Below are 8,011 nucleotides of genomic sequence, written 5' to 3' on the forward strand. Positions count from 1 at the left end.
ACAGACCAAACAGGTCCCAGTAGCATAAATAGATACAGTGTATACAGAAACAGCAGGGCCCAGTACCAACCCTTTAAGAACACAGAATTTGACTTCAGAGCTGTGTACTTTTATGCTATCTAAGAATTTGTTCTCAATATCCAACCAAGTTTTCAGGTGTGTTAAGATTTTTTTTCGTTTTTAATGAGAAATAGTTTTGAAGTGAACGGTGGTGCAGAGAAGTGAACCCGGGACGCTGGCATGAAAGATTAGAGTAAAGTGTTACTTTTATTTATTCCAACTTGGAGAATTGTTTTATCGCAGCATGCATCATCAATGACTTACAAATGACGGGACACGCAACAATGACCAACACGTGATCAAATAATATGCATCATAGTATCTGGATTGGGTTTTTTTTGTAGACATGGTGAGGATTCTCCTTCCAGTTCAGTCTGTTGTCCACTATTACACCCAGGAACTTATAAGAGTCAACAGTGCCAATCTCCTCACCATTAATACAAAAAAAAAAATGGGATAAAAAAAAACCATCTTTCTTTTCCCTAAAATCTACCACTAGCTCCTTGGTCTTCAAAATAAATTCAGGTCCAAGGAATTTGGCCTCAAACCATTTCACAAAGGACTCTGTTATATCCCTGTGATGAGCAGTCTCCTCTCATCACACAGCTGACTATAGCAGAGTCATCAGATCATTTCTGTAAGTGGCTCAGTTCACCGTTGTGTTTGTTAAGTCATTTGTGGAAAAGTTAAACAGAAATGTTGAAAGGACTGTCCACTGCGGTGCCCTTGTGTTTGTATATATCCGATCTGATACTACCTGATTCAGTGTTACGAACTGTGGTCAGGTAGTTCACAATCCATTTGATTGTGTGTAGATTTACTTGTATGTCCTTTATCTTTTGGGCCAGCAGGTGGGGTTGTACGGTATTGAAAGCACTGGAGAAGTCAAAGAACATTGTTCTTTGGTAGACCTAGGTCTTCAGGTAGACCTATTCTTACCTGTATTTACTGTGTGTGTTAATGTGTGCTCCTACCTGTATTTAATGTGTGTCTTCCTACCTGTGTATCATGTGTGTCTTCCTACCTTAACTTAATGTGTTTTTTGTTCCTACCTGTATTTCATGTGTGTGTGTTCCTACCTGTATTTGTCACATCCTGATCTGGTTCACCTGTCATTGTGATTGTCTCCTCCCCTCCAGGTGTCGCTTATTTTCCCCAGTGTATATATCCCTGTGTTTCCTGTCTCTCTGTGCCAGTTCGTCTTGTTTGCCAAGTGAACCAGCGTTTTTCCTTGCTTCTATTTTTCCCAGTCTCTGTTTGTTTCTAGTCCTCCTGGTTTCGACCCCTTGCCTGTCCTGACTCCGAACCCGCCTGCCTGACCACTCTGCCTCTTCTGAATACAAACCTGCCCATTCCCTTGTACTGTTTTTGGACTCTGATCTGATTTCTGACCCCTGCCGGTCCTGACCTCGAGCCTGCCTATCGCCTGGTACTGTTTGGACTCTGACCTGGTTATAAACTCTCGCCTGTCCCCGACCTGCTTTTGCCTACTTATAATAAATATCGGAGCTCAACCATCTGCCTCCTGTGTCTACATGTGGGTCTCGCCTTGTGCCCTTATAGTATTAATGTGTGTGTGTTCATACCTGTATTAATGTGTGTGTTCCTACCTGTATTAATGTGTGTGTGTGTTTCTGCCTGTATTCATGTGTGTGTGTTTCTACTTGTATTCATGTGTGTGTGTGATTCTACCTGCATTAATGTGTGTTTGTGTTCCTACCTGTATTAATGTGTGTGTTTGTTTCTACCTGTATTGAATGTGTGTGTGTGTTCCTACCTGTATTAATGTGTGTGTGTGTTTCTACCTGTATTAATGTGTGTGTGTTTCTACCTGTATTGAATGTGTGTGTGTGTTTCTACCTGTATTGAATGTGTGTGTGTGTATCTACCTGTATTAATGTGTGTGTGTTTCTACCTGTATTGAATGTGTGTGTGTGTATCTACCTGTATTAATGTGTGTGTGTTTCTACCTGTATTGAATGTGTGTGTGTGTTTCTACCTGTATTGAATGTGTGTGTGTGTGTCTACCTGTATTCATGTGTGTGTGTGTTTCTACCTGTATTAATGTGTGGGTGTGTTCCTACCTCTATTGAATGTGTGGGTGTGTTCCTACCTGTATTGAATGTGTGGGTGTGTTCCTACCTGTATTGAATGTGTGGGTGTGTTTCTACCTGTATTGAATGTGTGGGTGTGTTCCTACCTGTATTAATGTGTGCGTGTGTTTCTACCTGTATTGAATGTATGTGTGTGTTCATACCTGTATTAATGTGTTTGTGTTTCTACCTGTATTGAATGTGTGCGTTTCTACCTGTATTAATGTGTGTGTGTTTCTACCTGTATTGAATGTGTGGGTGTGTTTCTACCTGTATTGAATGTGTGGGTGTGGTCCTACCTGTATTAATGTGTGTGTGTTCCTACCTGTATTGAATGTGTGTGTGTGTTTCTACCTGTATTGAATGTGTGGGTGTGCTGCTACCTGTATTGAATGTGTGGGTGTGTTCCTACCTGTATTGAATGTGTGGGTGTGTTTCTACCTGTATTGAATGTGTGGGTGTGTTTCTACCTGTATTGATTGTGTGGGTGTGTTTCTACCTGTATTGAATGTGTGGGTGTGTTTCTACCTGTATTTGATGTGTGGGTGTGATCCTACCTGTATTAATGTGTGTGTGTTTCTACCTGTATTGAATGTGTGGGTGTGTTTCTACCTGTATTGAATGTGTGGGTGTATCTACCTGTATTGAATGTGTGGGTGTGTTTCTACCTGTATTGAATGTGTGGGTGTTTTTTTCTACCTGTATTGAATGTGTGTGTGTGTTTCTACCTGTATTAATGTGTGTGTTTGTTTCTACCTGTATTGAATGTGTGGGTGTGTTTCTACCTGTATTGAATGTGTGGGTGTGTTTCTACCTGTATTAATGTGTGGGTGTGTTTCTACCTGTATTGAATGTGTGGGTGTGTTTCTACCTGTATTGAATGTGTGGGTGTGTTCCTACCTGTATTAATGTGTGCGTGTGTTTCTACCTGTATTGAATGTATGTTTGTGTTCATACCTGTATTCATGTGTTTGTGTTTCTACCTGTATTGAATGTGTGTGTGTTTCTACCTGTATTCATGTGTTTGTGTGTTTCTACCTGTATTGAATGTGTGGGTGTGGTCCTACCTGTATTAATGTGTGTGTGTTCCTACCTGTATTGAATGTGTGAGTGTGTTTCTACCTGTATTGAATGTGTGGGTGTTTTTTCTACCTGTATTGAATGTGTGGGTGTGTTTCTACCTGTATTAATGTGTGTGTGTGTTTCTACCTGTATTGAATGTGTGGGTGTGTTTCTACCTGTATTGAATGTGTGGGTGTGTTCCTACCTGTATTAATGTGTGCGTGTGTTTTCTACCTGTATTGAATGTATGTTTGTGTTCATACCTGTATTAATGTGTTTGTGTTTCTACCTGTATTGAATGTGTGGGTGTGTTTCTACCTGTATTGAATGTGTGGGTGTGGTCCTACCTGTATTAATGTGTGTGTGTTCCTACCTGTATTGAATGTGTGAGTGTGTTTCTACCTGTATTGAATGTGTGGGTGTGTTTCTACCTGTATTGATTGTGTGGGTGTGTTTCTACCTGTATTTAATGTGTGGGTGTGTTTCTACCTGTATTGAATGTGTGGGTGTGTTTCTACCTGTATTGAATATGTGGGTGTGTTTCTACTGTATTGAATGTGTGGGTGTGTTTCTACCTGTATTAATGTGTGTGTGTTCCTTCCTGTATTGAATGTGTGGGTGTGTTTCTACCTGTATTAATGTGTTTGTGTTTCTACCTGTATTGAATGTGTGGGTGTGTTCCTACCTGTATTAATGTGTTTGTGTTTCTAAACGTATTGAATTTGTGGGTGTGTTCCTACCTGTACTAATGTGTTTGTGTTTCTACCTGTATTGAATGTGTGGGTGTGTTTCTACCTGTATTGAATGTGTGGGTGTGTTCCTACCTATATTAATGTCTTTGTGTTTCTACCTGTATTGAATGTGTGGGTGTGTTCCTACCTGTATTAATGTGTGTTTGTGTTTCTACCTGTATTGAATGTGTGTGTGTGTTTCTACCTGTATTAATGTGTGGGTGTGGTCCTACCTGTATTGAATGTGTGGGTGTGTTTCTATCTGTATTGAATGTGTGGGTGTGTTTCTACCTGTATTAATGTGTGGGTGTGTTTCTACCTGTATTGAATATGTGGGTGTGTTTCTACTTGTATTAATGTGTGTTAGTGTTTCTACCTGTATTGAATGTGTGGGTGTGTTTCTACCTGTATTGAATGTGTGGGTGTGTTTCTACCTGTATTAATGTGTGGGTGTGTTTCTACCTGTATTGAATGTGTGGGTGTGTTTCTACCTGTATTGAATGTGTGGGTGTGTTTCTACCTGTATTGAATGTGTGGGTGTGTTCTACCTGTATTGAATGTGTGGGTGTGTTTCTACCTGTATTGAATGTGTGGGTGTGTTTCTACCTGTATTAATGTGTGGGTGTGTTTCTACCTGTATTGAATGTGTGGGTGTGTTTCTACCTGTATTTAATGTGTGTGTGTGTTTATACCTGTATTAATGTGGGTGTGATTCTACCTGTATTGAATGTGTGGGTGTGTTTCTACCTGTATTGAATGTGTGGGTGTGTTTCTACCTGTATTTAATGTGTGTGTGTGTTTCTACCTGTATTAATGTGGGTGTGTTTCTACCTGTATTGAATGTGTGGGTGTGTTTCTACCTGTATTGAATGTGTGGGTGTGTTCCTACCTCTATTGAATGTGTGGGTGTGTTTCTACCTGTATTGAATGTGTGGGTGTGTTTCTACCTGTATTGAATGTGTGGGTGTGTTTCTATCTGTATTGAATGTGTGGGTGTGTTTCTACCTGTATTAATGTGTGTTAGTGTTTCTACCTGTATTAATTTGTGTTAGTGTTTCTACCTGTATTAATGTGTGTTAGTGTTTCTACCTGTATTGAATGTGTGGGTGTGTTTCTACCTGTATTGAATGTGTGGGTGTGTTTCTACCTGTATTGAATGTGTGGGTGTGTTTCTACCTGTATTAATGTGTGGGTGTGTTTCTACCTGTATTGAATGTGTGGGTGTGTTTCTACCTGTATTGAAAGTGTGGGTGTGTTCCTACCTGTATTGAATGTGTGGGTGTGTTTCTACCTGTATTGAATGTGTGGGTGTGTTTCTACCTGTATTGAATGTGTGGGTGTGTTTCTACCTGTATTGAATGTGTGGGTGTGTTCCTACCTGTATTAATGTGTGCGTGTGTTTCTACCTGTATTGAATGTATGTTTGTGTTCATACCTGTATTAATGTGTTTGTGTTTCTACCTGTATTGAATGTGTGGGTGTGTTTCTACCTGTATTGAATGTGTGGGTGTGGTCCTACCTGTATTAATGTGTGTGTGTTCCTACCTGTATTGAATGTGTGAGTGTGTTTCTACCTGTATTGAATGTGTGGGTGTGTTTCTACCTGTATTGATTGTGTGGGTGTGTTTCTACCTGTATTTAATGTGTGGGTGTGTTTCTACCTGTATTGAATGTGTGGGTGTGTTTCTACCTGTATTGAATATGTGGGTGTGTTTCTACTGTATTGAATGTGTGGGTGTGTTTCTACCTGTATTAATGTGTGTGTGTTCCTACCTGTATTGAATGTGTGGGTGTGTTTCTACCTGTATTAATGTGTTTGTGTTTCTACCTGTATTGAATGTGTGGGTGTGTTCCTACCTGTATTAATGTGTTTGTGTTTCTACCTGTATTGAATTTGTGGGTGTGTTCCTACCTGTACTAATGTGTTTGTGTTTCTACCTGTATTGAATGTGTGGGTGTGTTTCTACCTGTATTGAATGTGTGGGTGTGTTCCTACCTATATTAATGTGTTTGTGTTTCTACCTGTATTGAATGTGTGGGTGTGTTCCTACCTGTATTAATGTGTGTTTGTGTTTCTACCTGTATTGAATGTGTGTGTGTGTTTCTACCTGTATTAATGTGTGGGTGTGGTCCTACCTGTATTGAATGTGTGGGTGTGTTTCTATCTGTATTGAATGTGTGGGTGTGTTTCTACCTGTATTAATGTGTGGGTGTGTTTCTACCTGTATTGAATATGTGGGTGTGTTTCTACCTGTATTAATGTGTGTTATTGTTTCTACCTGTATTGAATGTGTGGGTGTGTTTCTACCTGTATTGAATGTGTGGGTGTGTTTCTACCTGTATTAATGTGTGGGTGTGTTTCTACCTGTATTGAATGTGTGGGTGTGTTTCTACCTGTATTGAATGTGTGGGTGTGTTTCTACCTGTATTGAATGTGTGGGTGTGTTTCTACCTGTATTGAATGTGTGGGTGTGTTTCTACCTGTATTGAATGTGTGGGTGTGTTTCTACCTGTATTAATGTGTGGGTGTGTTTCTACCTGTATTGAATGTGTGGGTGTGTTTCTACCTGTATTTAATGTGTGTGTGTGTTTATACCTGTATTAATGTGGGTGTGATTCTACCTGTATTGAATGTGTGGGTGTGTTCCTACCTGTATTAATGTGTTTGTGTTTCTAAACGTATTGAATTTGTGGGTGTGTTCCTACCTGTACTAATGTGTTTGTGTTTCTACCTGTATTGAATGTGTGGGTGTGTTTCTACCTGTATTGAATGTGTGGGTGTGTTCCTACCTATATTAATGTCTTTGTGTTTCTACCTGTATTGAATGTGTGGGTGTGTTCCTACCTGTATTAATGTGTGTTTGTGTTTCTACCTGTATTGAATGTGTGTGTGTGTTTCTACCTGTATTAATGTGTGGGTGTGGTCCTACCTGTATTGAATGTGTGGGTGTGTTTCTATCTGTATTGAATGTGTGGGTGTGTTTCTACCTGTATTAATGTGTGGGTGTGTTTCTACCTGTATTGAATATGTGGGTGTGTTTCTACCTGTATTAATGTGTGTTAGTGTTTCTACCTGTATTGAATGTGTGGGTGTGTTTCTACCTGTATTGAATGTGTGGGTGTGTTTCTACCTGTATTAATGTGTGGGTGTGTTTCTACCTGTATTGAATGTGTGGGTGTGTTTCTACCTGTATTGAATGTGTGGGTGTGTTTCTACCTGTATTGAATGTGTGGGTGTGTTTCTACCTGTATTGAATGTGTGGGTGCGTTTCTACCTGTATTGAATGTGTGGGTGTGTTTCTACCTGTATTAATGTGTGGGTGTGTTTCTACCTGTATTGAATGTGTGGGTGTGTTTCTACCTGTATTTAATGTGTGTGTGTGTTTATACCTGTATTAATGTGGGTGTGATTCTACCTGTATTGAATGTGTGGGTGTGTTTCTACCTGTATTGAATGTGTGGGTGTGTTTCTACCTGTATTTAATGTGTGTGTGTGTTTCTACCTGTATTAATGTGGGTGTGTTTCTACCTGTATTGAATGTGTGGGTGTGTTTCTACCTGTATTGAATGTGTGGGTGTGTTTCTACCTGTATTGAATGTGTGTGTGTGTTTCTACCTGTATTAATGTGTGTGTTTGTTTCTACCTGTATTGAATGTGTGGGTGTGTTTCTACCTGTATTGAATGTGTGGGTGTGTTTCTACCTGTATTAATGTGTGGGTGTGTTTCTACCTGTATTGAATGTGTGGGTGTGTTTCTACCTGTATTGAATGTGTGGGTGTGTTTCCTACCTGTATTAATGTGTGCTGTGTTTCTACCTGTATTGAATGTGTGTTTGTGTTCCTACCTGTATTCATGTGTGTTAGTGTTTCTACCTGTATTGAATGTGTGGTGTGTTTCTACCTGTATTCAATGTGTTTGTGTGTTTCTACCTGTATTGAATGTGTGGGTGTGTTCCTACCTGTATTAATGTGTGGGTGTGTTTCCTACCTGTATTGAATGTGTGGGTGTGTTTCTACCTGTATTGAATGTGTGGGTGTGTTCCTACCTGTATTGAATGTGTGGGT

Source organism: Salmo salar, chromosome ssa03 (assembly GCF_905237065.1).
Source record: "Salmo salar chromosome ssa03, Ssal_v3.1, whole genome shotgun sequence".
NCBI lineage: Eukaryota > Metazoa > Chordata > Actinopteri > Salmoniformes > Salmonidae > Salmo > Salmo salar.